Below are 13,971 nucleotides of genomic sequence, written 5' to 3' on the forward strand. Positions count from 1 at the left end.
GATGCAATAATAAAAGCTCACCAGTATTGCATCATTTACTTAATATATGGAAGAAGATCCACTTCCTTAGAAAGGAAAAAAACAGATTACCAAATACCAAAATTGTTACTAATCCCTTTTACAATAGATAACCTTTCTTTTAGAGAATGGGAGAGAAAATGAATATGCATAATACAGTATAATTGGTTGTATATCATGCCTCAAAAGTTAAAAGAATGGGATCCAACAGTATCAGATAGATGTTTTTGCTGCAAGAAGGAAATGGGAACAACAATACATGCAATTTGGGCATGTACGAAAGTGAAAATGTTTTGGGAAGATCTAAATCAGATATTAAATAAAATCGCAAAAAAATAACATACCAAAAAATCCAGAGATCTTTCTTCTAAGTAATACAAGAAGTAAGGAATTAGGCCTCAAATTGGATAAAGTGCAAAAATGATTTATTATGATGGCCTTAGCAGTAGCAAAAAAATGTATAATGTCAACTTGGAAAATGGAAGAGAGCTGAGAATACAGCAATGGTACATGGAAATGAATAAATGTATTGCATTGGAAAAGATAACATATAATTTAAAAAATAAAGTCACATTATTTCAATAAATTTGGGAACCGTACATGGAACATAACAGAGAGAGCTTGCCTCGGACCTCCACCCCCTAAAATGATAAGACGACGAAACGACTTGATTCAGTGTGAAAGTAGATGACACATTTTTCTTGTTTATTTTTCATTGTGTGAAGATATTGCTTTATGGTTTTATTGTATTGTATATGTTGAATATTTATTGGTTTTGGAGGGGATGGGAAGAGGGAGAGAGGGTGGGGGGGGGGAGGGAGAAAATGCCACTGTGTATATTTAATGAAAAACATTTGTATATATTTTGGTTGATATGGTTCACAGTGTGAAAAATAAAAAAATATATATAAAAAACAATAATTCAGAATTTAACGGAAAAACAACACCTGTAACCTGTTGTAAAAGCTTACTAATGGAAATCCAAAAAGGTTTAACTTTTAAATAAGACCATGTGAAATGAACAAAGGTTTTCCACATCTTTTCCACATCTAAAACTTTGATCTGGTATGTTCGATTTCTATCTATTCAATTTCTGATGTGGAATATGTAACTGATGTAAAAAAATTATAATGAAATAATCTATATCTTACATTAATTGTATTAGACAATTTTTTACATTAATCTTGCCATATTTGTTGATCTATCGATATATTTAAATCTTGTTCCCATCTTTCTTTTGACTTAAACAAACCTAATTTAAGTTTTTTTTCTTGTAACATCATATATGCTATTGAAATACATTTTTTAACCATTCCATCAACAATTCAGTGTTCAAAATCTGTAGGATCTTTCACATCAGATCCTAATTTCTCTCTTAAATAAACTCTTAATTGAAAATAACAGTTTTGGAGTCTTTAATCTTAAAAGGGATATGCTGATGTTGGAGAGAGTTCAGAGAAGATTTATAAGGAATTCAAGGGCTAACATGAGGAATGTTTATCGGTTCTTGGACAGTATTCATTGGATTATAGAGGAATGAGTGGGGATCTCATAGAAGCATTTCAAATGCTGAAAGGATTGGACAGAGTAGATGTGAACAAGATGTTTCCCTTGGTGGGCGAATCTAGGACAAGAGGGCACAGTCTTTGAATTAGAGGGTACCCATTTAAAACAGAGATGAGGAGAAATTTCTTTAGCTAGAGGGCCATGGATTTGTGGAATTCATTACCACATAGAGCTGTGGAGGCCCAAACATTGGGGGAGTTTAACAAGGAGATTGATAAGTATCTAATTAGTCGGGGTATCAAGGGATATGGGGAAAAGGCCAGAACTAGATGCAAAAATGGTTTAGTTCAGACTTGATGGGCTGAATAGCCTTTCTGTTCCTTTATCTCGTGATCTTATGGTTTATTAATATTGTCTCAGGGAACTTGACTATTCTTTTATTGAGGTTAAATCCATTTAATGACATGATCTCTTGATAATATAGGCCAAAAATTGTATATTCTGTTTCAATCAGTGTTTGAGTTAATAGATCAAAACTTGATTTAGTCCTCAGTTGCTGCTGTATCGAAAAACACACACTAACTGCAAATAAACCCAAATAAATGTAAACCTTTCCTGCTTCTGAAAACAGTTTTGATCTTAAATGGAATTTGACCTTCTGGAATTAATGTTATGCAAAATCAATTAAGTTTCAGTGAATACATATATTTACAAGGAGAAAAGATATATTAATATGTATTACATTACATTGTATCTGTGTTGCAAGTTTCTCACCTTTGGGAATCTATGAAGTTTGCATATTCTCCCTGAAACTCCATGGGTTTCCTCTGGTTGTTCCAGTTTCCTCCCACAAGCCTAAAACAAGCAGGTTAGTGGATCATTTATCCATCGTAAATTGCCCGTAGTGTGTAGGCTTGTTCTGGAATCTGGAGGGAGATGCTGAGATTGTGCAGGGAATTTTAAAAAATGGGATTGATGTAGGTTCAGTGTAAATATGTAGCTGATATTTGTCATGGATTTGGTGAGCTGAACAGCTTGTTTTCACTCTCCCTCTCTTTCTCTGTGTACATGAAATCTCCTACATACTCACCCCATTAAGTTGCAGAAACCGACCAGGGCTGTTAGGCATGATATTTAATCAGTGGTTCTATAATGTTCTTAGTGACCCCAATCTCTTTGTTGTGTCTTTGCAATGGTATGAAGTAGTCTCATCAAAGAAAACTTTTTTTTATCCAAGAGGCAAAGTAATGATACACTGGGAGTAGAATTGTCGTCATTCTGCAAAGAAGCAGGCCCTTCCGAGCCTCCAGGTCCACTATCAGAAGTGCTTGCTCGGTTTCTCTCAGCATTTGGGACATTCTGTACATCTTCTCAAAAGTGTCCCCTTGTTACACTCAGATTGCTCTGACACCACTGCACTGTGGTGACTTCAAATATTTATTGACTACCTATTTTTTGTATTTATTATCTATTTTTAATTGAATTATAATCTATTGTGTTTATTTTCTTCACCTATCACAATTAGAAATTCCAGTGCATAGCTACATTGCACAGTGTATATGACAATAAAGTTATTACCATAATAATGCTCAAAATATCATTTGCTTTTTGAATTCCATGGTTCAGAATATAAGATTTACTGTATCATTATTTACTAGATTCTTACAGTTTATAAAATCTTCTAATTTTCTGCTCTTTCCCACCAAAGTGAATAACCTTTCATTTCCCCAATCGTAGACCACTCACTTTCTGATACCACACTCTCATTTCCGGTAGGATACTTTAGAGAAGAGATTTTTCCTTGATCACACATACTGAACTGACAATACGAGAGTAAATGCGTGTTATACTTTGCTTCTGATATTGCCGGGGAGCAGATTTCAAGGTGCGTCTGCTCAGTCTTTGTGAGACTGAACTACCCATCAGAGTGGCATTCCCCTCAGTTTCTCATCAAGTTTTGCATTGTCAGCAAACATGGGTTCGGTGATTTAAAGGTCAGGATAATAAGTTCAATGAAATACAAAGCAAATGCACTAAATGGTTGCAGATTTCTTGACTTGCATGTTACATTATGATCCAATCTCATTTCCCAGATGTGAAGTTCCAGATTATGTGTGTGTTCTGATGGGTGTGTTTATTCAGGAAATGATATTAATGGTTTTCAGACTTTTCACTGAGAACGTTGATGATTAATTCTTTATTTTAACACTTTCTAAACTCTTACAAAACAAAATTCATCAGCTATATTTTTGATAGCATTTCTTCCTAATTATCTTGGCCAAATTTAAAGTGTATGCTGCAATTATATTGTCAGTTACATACTGTCTGCATTGGCAAGCAATAGACAATCCTATTGTAGAACACATTCCATTAAAAAGGCAACCTTTCAGATTTATGAGAATGTTGCCGGGGTTTCAGGGTTTGAGTTACAAGGGACAGTTGAGCAGGCTGGTACTTTATTCTCTGGAATATAAAAGGTTGAGGGGTGAATTGATAAGAGGATTTCAAAATTATAAGGTGGACGGATAGAGTCAATGTGGATAGGCTTTCTCCACTGAGAGTGGGGGGAGATTCAAACAAGAGGGCATGGATTGAGAGTAAAAGGGGAAAAGTTTAAGGGAAACACAAGGGGAAATTTCTTCACGCATAGGGTAGTGGGGGTATGGAATGAACTTCCGGCAGTGGTGGTAGAAGTGAGATCGATGTTAATATTCAAGGATAGCTAGATGAACGAGAGAGGAGTGGAGGGTTATGGGCCAAATGCTGGTCAGTGGGACGAGGTGGGAAATTATGTTCTGCATGGACTAGTAGGGTCAAACTGGCCTGTTTCTGTGCTGTAAATGGTTATATAAAAATAGTAAAAGATTACTCTCACCAGTCAAATGAATTTGGTCAACAATAGTTTTCACATTAAAATTATTTTTTTACAAGGGATTCTTATCTTTGCTTTGAAATGACTGAGCAAACCTCACTTTGGATAAACTTGTATGTTAGTATAATCCTCTGAATTAATAACATTTTAATCAAAACACCAAAATGCTGTAGGGACTCAGCCGGTCTTGCAGTGTCCATTGGAGGTAAAGATATATAACCAATGACTTGGCCTGAGCCCTTCCTCAAGGTGTGAGTGAAAAAAGTTAGGTGTCTGAATTAGATGCTGGGGAAAAAAAGGGGGAAGAATGGGGGGGGGGCCAACGAAACATGTTAATTGGATAGAAGAGGAAAGCTGAGAATTGATTTTGGCTCTGTGAAAGGAGACAGGAAAACGCAGGGATGAGGGAGAGAGAGAGAGAGAGAGAGGAAAGGAGATGGGGATTCTGAAGAAATCTGAAATTCAGAGGGTGCTCAAACTGAAGATGAGGTGTTGTTCCTCCAATTTGCGGGGGTGGGGGGGAGGCGGTCTCAATCTGGCAGTACACGAGATCATGGAGAGACATGTCAGCAAGGAAATGGGGCAGGGATTTGATGTGAATGGCTACTGGGAGATCTATGCAATTGCAGCAGACAGAGCCAAAGTTGCATAACAAAGTAATCTCCCAGTTTGCATTCAGTCTCTCCGACGTAGAAGACCCCACAACGAGAGCAAAGCTCCCAGTGGCCACCCATTCCATGTTTCACTCTAATAACATTTTAAAACTTTATTCAGTTCTAGGTTCAGAGCAATATGTCATATTTCTCTCCAGAGCCAGAGAACTCAATTAAACTGTTGTTCTCCCTTCCATTTATCCTCCAATCTTGGCTGGTGCATTCTGCTTAAATTTCCTACATCGCTCATGAACTTGCTGGAATGCAGGCAAAATCCAACTCGTACACCAACATACATTAAACGGGAGTCTTCCTGTATCAACCTTTCATTCAACATTAACAAGACCAAGAAACTGATTGTGGACTTCATGAAAAGGAAACCAGGACAACACAAACCAGTCCTCATTGAGGGGTCTGCAGGATAAAGAACCTCAAATTTCTGGGTGTCAACATCTCTTAAGATCTACCCTGGGGCCTTCATGTCAATCCAATTATGACAGATTAGCAGCTGTACTTCATTGGGAGTTTGAGGAAACTTGGTACGTCACCAAAGACTTTTGCAAATTTTTATAGGTGTACTGTGGAAAGCATTCCAACTAGTTGCATCACTATCTGGTATGGAGCTGCGGATGCACAGGGCAGGAAGAGGCCTCAGAGAACTAATAGACGTCATTCCATTAAGGATATCTACATCTGGCAGAGTCTCAAGAAAGCAGCCACTATCCTCAAGGACAGCACCACCCAGGTCATGCCCTCTTCACACTGCTGCCATCAGGAAGGAGGTACAGGAGCCTGAAGACGAACACCACAAGGGCAGCTTCTTCCCCTCCACCCAGATGTCTGAATGGGCGATGAACCACACTGTCTCTTATTCATGCCCTGTATTTACTTTTAAATGCAATTTTATCGCAATATTTGCACTGCGTTCATGACATGACATGTTCATGACAATAAATTCTGATCCTAAATTCTCTTCATGCAGTCAGTAGTCGTTTGATATATCCATATCTGCCTCCTGCAGTACAGGCAGACATTTGGGGACTTTTCTTTATTATGATGAAAATGCTTCTGACGTCTTACTTGAAATACCAGACCTTTTGCGATTACTGAGCTCTTTCTTTTTAATGATGTTCCAAAGAGTTGATTTGCTAAAGTTTGGATGATGTCTATGATTATTTTAGACTTGTTTTTCAGCCCCATAATGGCTTCGTTGACACAACTCTGGTCCTCATGTTAAAAAATGGCAACTACAGACTCCAAAGGTGATCAAAAGTTTAGAAGCAAACCCAGCTCTGCGATAATTGCTTGAATTAAGCAATTCAACACCCCTGACTATCACAAACACCTGTGAAGCCAAATGTCCTAAACATTATGGTGCCCCGAAGTGTGGGGACTATTTATAAAATGTGCTGCAAATTCTACATGGTCAAACCAAAATGTATATAAATAACCTTGAATAAAATCTGGAATGTATGTTTTAATTGCACGCAAATTGTTTTATTACAAATTTAAAACTGTGGAGCACAGGGGCATGTGTCTTTTTTGCCAAACATTGTATGATTTCGTCCAGTGACAGATCAGCCATGATCACGTTGAGTGGTCGTGCAGATTTGAGGGTCCTATTTCACAGTGGTGTTATCAGTATAATTTAAAGTGGAATCGTTCCATGAAGCACAAGTGTTTCCAAAGAACATAAAGTTACCAGATCAGCTTTTGTAGAACTGAACCATCAGTTCAGAGTCATGAAATTTGGCACATCCCTCATGGAAAGCGTAGTGCACTGAAAACTACTGACAATGCAACAGGAAAACGGAACAAGCCATTACTATCCACTATTACTTGAAATATTCTTTTTGTTTCCCCCATTCACATCCCACATCCTGAGAAACAATCAATGAAAAAAAATGTTTCCATCTCTCTGTAATTTCAACACTAATTCACTACCGTGTGTGAAATATTACCAATGGTAATCTGGGTTGAGAGCAGCAACAATAGATTTATATTCGCGATCCAAAAGCATCAACTGAAAGTCTTCATCATTTCAATTAACTTTAGTCCCTTCAGAGTTTTTAAAATAGAATGTGGTGCTGTCCTCGGGTTCTGGGGCAAGGCAGAGCAGAGCCGAATAGATTCAAAATACATCAAACCCATTCAGAGAACCACAGGATGTATTAATATTGCGAGAGACGAGGGACTTTCAGTTAACTGAGTCAACAAGGCATTCCTCTCAAAATGCCAATCAAATCAATAGCACGATAGAAGGACAATATTAAACCAACACACCCACCCCAAGTTTATAGACCAGAGTTGTATGATGCAGGGTGATATTCCGTTGAGTGAAACACAAAAGTCTGCAGACTCTGTGACTGTAGTAAAAACACAGAAATGCTGGAGGAACTCACCTGGTCTTGCAGCGTCCAAAAAAAGGTAACCGACATTTTGGGCCTGAACCCTGCTTCAAGGTATAAGCAAGGAACAGCAAGGCGTCAGAATAAATACTGAAGATTGGAAGTGGGACAAGTTCAGACCAACAAAAGGTGTTAAATGGAGAGGAGAGGTGAGAATTGATCTTGGCTCTGTGAAAACAGACAGGGAAAAGTGGGGGTGGGGGTGGGGAAGGCGACAGGGGAAGAAGAGGGGTGGGGACAGGATTTCAACAGAAATTGGATAAGTGCATGTTGATGCCATCCGGTTGGAGGGTGTCCAGACAGAAGATGAGGTGTTGTTCCTCTATTTTGAGTGAGGTCTCAGTCTGGCAGTGCATGAGATCATGGACACATGTCAAAATGGGAATGGGACGGGGAATTGAAATGGTTGGCCACTGGGAAATCCACGCTATTCTGGCAGACAGAGCTGAGGTGGTCAACAAAGCAATATTATTAAACATATTATTAATATTTCATTGAGACACACAGGCCTAGGGATTCTTCTGTTCTGTCAGTAGGATAAATGTAGTAATTGCACAACAGTGACTGTGTGACCTGGGGTCATTGGAGCAAGTCTCAGCCTCGCTTCAAGCACTGGTTGTCACTGGACTGCATGAAGGCAAATACTCATGGAGTTATTAATCAGGCAGCAAGCACAGTGACAGAGATCTCCCATTTCAATTCTTCATCCTACTCCCACGTTAACCTGCCTCTCCATGGCCTCATGCATTGTCAGACCAAGACCACTCATAAATTGAAGGAGCAACACTTAATTTTCCATCTGAGTACTCTCCAACCAGATGGCATTAGTACTATAGAACCATAGATCATTATAGCACAGAAGAAAGGTCTCTTCAGTCCTTCTAGTCAGTGCCAAATCTTTTTTTTTTGCCTAGTCCCACTGACCTGCACTCAGTCCATAGACCCCCCCAAACCTCTCCCATCCATGAACCTGTCCAAATTCTTCCTAAATGTTAAAATTGAGCCCGCATTCCCCACTTCAGATGGCAGCTCGTTCACATTCCCACTGCTTTCTGTGTGAAGAATTTTGCCCTTATGTTCGCCCAAAACCTTTCCCCTTTCACTCTTGACTTGTGTCCTCTGGTTTGTATCTCACCGACCCTCAGTGAAAAAAGCCTATCTACATGTAATCTATCTATCCCCCTCATAATTTTAAAAACCTCTATCAAATCTCCCCTCATTCTTCTACACTCCAAGGAATAAAGTCCTCATCTGTTAAACATTTCCCTGTAACTCAGTTCCAGGCAACATCCTTGAAAATCTTCTCTGCACTCTTTCTATCTTATTGATATCTTTCCTGTAGTTAGGTGACTAAAACTGCACACAATACCCCAAATTTGGCCTCACCAATGTCTTATACAACTTTAGCATAATATCTCAACTCCTGTACGCAAAACTTCGATTTATGAAGTATCAACCTCCGATTTCTGCTAGCAAACTCTCTGTTCTCTATCCCTCCTTCTTCATTCCTCCAGCTCACCACCCCCTTCCCTCTCCATTCACAGAATCATCCCTCCTCCCCCTGCTTGCTGGTGTTCCCTCCCTGTGGGATTATGCCCCTCCACCCCCAAATATTGTGTTTGAGTACCTGCCTATATTTTTCCATACCTGATGAAAGGCTCAAGCCCACTGTTTGACCTGTTTCTCCACAATTGTGTTTCTACTTCAACCATGTGGCTGCAGACCTTTGCTTTCAAAGGAAGCACGTGCAGTTACAGGGAGAGTGTCATAATTCCACTCAGCATGCAAAATCAAGATAGAGGGATTGAGGGTGCACTGCAAGCTGAATATAAAAGTAGAGTTCTATCAGACCACTCATTATTACTCTTTTTCCTGTGAAAGTTTAGAAGTGGTACCTTCGTCTTATAGATGGAGGTTTAATGCAATGTTATTGAAAAAAACCGGAGTTTGTTACTTTTGTTAAAGAGCATATCTCTTTATTTTTGACTGAGAATATTAGTTCTGTGGATAGTCATTTTGTAGTATGGGACGCGTTAAAAGCTTATTTGAGGGGACAGGTTATTAGTTATTCTATGAAAGTTAAGAAACAACATATGGCAGAAAGTTTAATGTTGGAAAATCAGATTGCTGAGTTAGAGAAAGATGTTCAGAAGGATGTGACCGAAGACAAAAAAGCTGCATTAGCGAAATTGAAATTACACTATAATACTTTACAAACTTATCAGTTTGAGCATTTAATTAATCAAACTAAACAACATTATTATGAGTTGGGAGAAAGAACTCATAAGGTACTTGCTTGGCATTTGAAAGCTCAACAGGCATTTCAGACTATTAATGCCATTAAAAAGAATTCAATAATTACCTACAAACCTCAGGAAATTAATGATTAGTTTTATTCATTCTATCAAAAATTACATACTTCTGAGGGGAAGCAGGATAATGGTTCTATTGGATCTTATTTATCTAAATTAAGGTTACCAGTATTAAATGAGAAAGATATTCAGGAATTGAAATCTCCATTTACAGATTTTGGAATCAAGGAAGCTATACAGGGAATACCAAATGGAAAGACCCCAGGGGATGATGGATTTCCTTTGGAATTTTATTTAAAATTTTTTTATGATGATTTATCTAATGTATTTGGAGATGTGTTAAAACAAGTTACTGAAGAACAAAGCTGCCGGAATCTTGTTCAAGTGGTTTAATAACTGTTATTCCAAAAAAAGATAGAGATCCATTAAAAGTGTCTTCATATAGACCTATTTCTTTATTAAATGTAGATTATAAAATTATAGGCAAGGTATTAGCTAATAGACTTGCTACATACTTACCTAAGTTGATACATACTGATCAAACAGATTTTATTAAGAACAGAAATGCATCAGATAATATCCTTCAATTAATTACTTTAGTCAATGCTTACCGAAACCAGCCTAACCATCTGGTTGCGCTAGATGCAGAAAAGGCTTTTGATAGGGTTGAGTGGGATTTTTTATTTACGGTGTTAGAAAAGTTTAAATTTGGCCCTTTTTTTATTGGTTGGGTTAAAGCTTTATAAATGAACCCGATTACTAAGGTGGTGACAAATGGTCAGATATCTTTACCATTTAGGTTGACTCGTTCAACTTGGCAGGGCCGTCCATTGTCACCAGCCTTATTTGCATTGGCTATTGAACCATGAGCTCAGACTATTAGGCAAAATGATGAAATTAGAGTGATGAAGGTATGAATGAAGAATATAAGATTAATTTATTTGCAGATGATGTATTGATATATTTGACGGAATCGGAACGGATATTGAAGCAGTTACAAGAGTGTTTTTCAAAATTTGGAGAACTGTCAGAATATAAAGTTAATTGGAATAAAAGTGAAATTTTACCAGTTGGAATAGGAAATTATTCAGAATTTAAAATTATTACAAAATTAAGGTGGACAAATAAATATTTAGTTGTGTTTGTAGACGATAATTATCAGTCATTGTATCAGTTAAATTATGTGCCTATATGAAAATGGACTAAAGCAGATTTGATTAAGTGGAAAGATCTTCCATTAACTTTGATTGGTAGGGTCAATTGTATTAAAATGAACATTTTTCCCCAGATTCAATATTTATTTCAGTCAATACCTTGTTTACTTTCAAAAGGTTTTTTTCAGGATTTAAATAAGGTAGTGTGGGAGTTTTTATGAAAAGGTAAATTAGCTCAAGTGGCATTGTATAAACTTACATGAAAATATGCGTTAGGTGAACTTCAGTTACCACATTTTCAAAATTATTATGAAGCGGCCCAGTTGAAGTTTATTAGCAGGTTGATGGATCTAGATCAACATCCTAGCTAGGATAAGGTGGAAATGGTGTGTATTTCTGAGGTCGAGGTACATGAATTTATATTTCATTGGAACTTGAATTTGTTACAAGAATATAATATGCCGGTATTGAAACATTTGTTAAAGATCTGGATTTTTTAAAATAGGACAATTTTTTTCTTTTAATCAATTGAGAGAGAGATTTGATATATCTGTAAATTCTTTGTTTGTGTATTACCAACTAAGAGCCTTGGTAAAGGATAATTATGGTAGAGAGATGAATTTACCTACTTTGTCGAGATTTGAGTATTTGATTTCCTCTGACCCAAAGAAGGGTTATATTTTCATTATGTACAATTTGTTACAAGATAATATGGATAAACCAGATTGGGAAAAATCTAAACTTAAATGGAAGAGTGATTTAGTGCTTATTTTTCCTGAAGATGATTGGGCAGATATGTGTCAGGACAATGTAATCAAATTGACTAATGCAAGACATGGAATGGTTAATTATAATTTTTTATATCAATTATATTGGACTCCGGAGAAACTGAAAAAATATGAGTTTAGTAATTCAGACTTAAGTTTTAGATGTGATTCATGTATTGGAACTTTTTTACATGCTGTTTGGACTTGTGTTAAAGTTCAACCATTCTGGCAAGGAATTAAAGTAGTTTTGGAAAAATTGTATAACTACATTACCATTAGACCCAACAATTTTCTTGTTGACTAATTTGATTTTGTTGAGGGGATTAGGTATGGATAAAATTCAAATTGCTTTTGTACGTTTGGTGTTATCAGTAGCGTGTAAATGTGTTGCGAGTACTTGGAAAGACAAATATATACTACATTGGCACAATGAATTGAAAACCTGTATTGTTATGGAAAAAATTACCTATAATTTACATGATAATTATTCCTTTTTTGTTAGCAAATGGCCTCCATATTTACTTTGAATTGTTCTTAACATTTATAATTTATTTTACATATAATTTATATTTTTGGCTCCCCTTAAGGGAGCTGGCTGAAGGGGTGGGAGGGTGGGTTTGGGTTTTTTATTAAATTTTATTTTATTTTTCTGGTTTTTTTCTTGTTTTATATATATAAATATATATACATATATATATATATATATATATATCTTTGTAAAAATCAATTTTTGATGATTACTGGACTGTATGTTATGTTTTTTCTATCTTTAAATAAAATTTGAAAAAAGATGGATTGATGGTGGGGAAACGGGATGAGAAGAGGAAGTTTAAATATCAGAAGACTGATCAAGATATTCGGCTGGTCGCAGATCATTGCCTCATGCAGTGAGGAGCAGAGTGAAGATCAGGGCTTGGATCCGAGTGTCTGGGAATACAGGAATCAAGGTGGGAAGTTAATTGCACTAGACCCGGGCTGATTGAGAAGATCAAAAGGTGAGTTTTGTAAATGTTGCTACCAGAGCGTTCTGAAGGATATGAAGTTGATGATAAATTTGATGGAATTGTCGTTCCAGTCCCAGTGCCAGAACAAGCTCTCCAATATGATTATTCCTTAGAACAGTGCAGCATTAGCTCTGGCAATGCTCTAGGTTGAATATTGTATGAGGAATTATATCAAATGACATGTTTTATGAGAAATTACAAGGACGGAAACTGCCTATTGAATGGCCATTGTCTGTTTCATTCCATTCTCAGTCCGACAGCAATGTCTATGCTTTGTTGCCTTTCTTCCACTTTTACAACTTCATTAACATCCTCAAATGGTACACTACAGGAAACCACTGCATCCCATTACACTCCTGCTGGCTCTCAACCAGAGCCTTCTATTTCCTATAAGCCTGATGTGTCAAGGAAAGAAAATAGTGATTTTAAATGAACTAGTCGTCATTGGATATTTACTGTGCCTGCTTCATTTCACAAGGTCCATGTATATGTCCTCTTAATGATCGCCTGACAGAAGTCGGTCAAAATGGAAGCAGCAACCTTTATGAAGCTGCTTTGAGGGATGAGCACATTCCAATGGAAGCTCTGAAACTTTAAGTGTCTGAAGCTGTCATGTTGACTACTGTCTGAATTAGTTGTGTTCATATTCTGTTATTTCTGAGTTGTTCTGTATGACTGACTTCAAATGCCAGGTTCAATCTTTGGGCCACACAGTTTGCAAACATTTTTGATCAACTACTGAATTATTTCAGCTCTTCTGGTTCAACCTTAAAATGCCATGTTTTGTTTGATTGAAAGGCAGCAAAAAGAGTTTAACAACAGAGAGGCTGAGGGTGTGTTACAAACCACTCAAGTGGTTTTACAAGCTCAGTTCATGCGCAGTTGACATAAGCCTATAAAGCACTTTCACGGAATTCATAGGAATGTTTTAATCCTGCCATGGAGACCCGCTCGATGATTTGCCATTGCGTGACTTGGATTTGATCCATCATCTTCCCTGTCTGCTTGTTTCACTAATCACATCGGTGGCTGGGTGGTGCAACTCGGGGTGTGGGACACCTCAAGTGTGGGAAGGCAAGATTCAGGGAGAGATGCCTTGGGGCAGGGATGGGTGATGGATGGGTGGACACTTTTGGACCTGCCCAGTTTTCAAGTTTTAAATGTTGGAAAATAAGAAAAGTGATCAGACCTGTTCAGTAGCAGCTAGAGGAAGCATGTCAGACAGGGTGACTGAGCCATCCCCGGGTCCCTCCTCATGGGAACCAAACCTATTTTTA

This window comes from Narcine bancroftii, chromosome 12 (assembly GCF_036971445.1).
Source record: "Narcine bancroftii isolate sNarBan1 chromosome 12, sNarBan1.hap1, whole genome shotgun sequence".
In the NCBI taxonomy this organism is placed as follows: Eukaryota; Metazoa; Chordata; class Chondrichthyes; order Torpediniformes; family Narcinidae; genus Narcine; species Narcine bancroftii.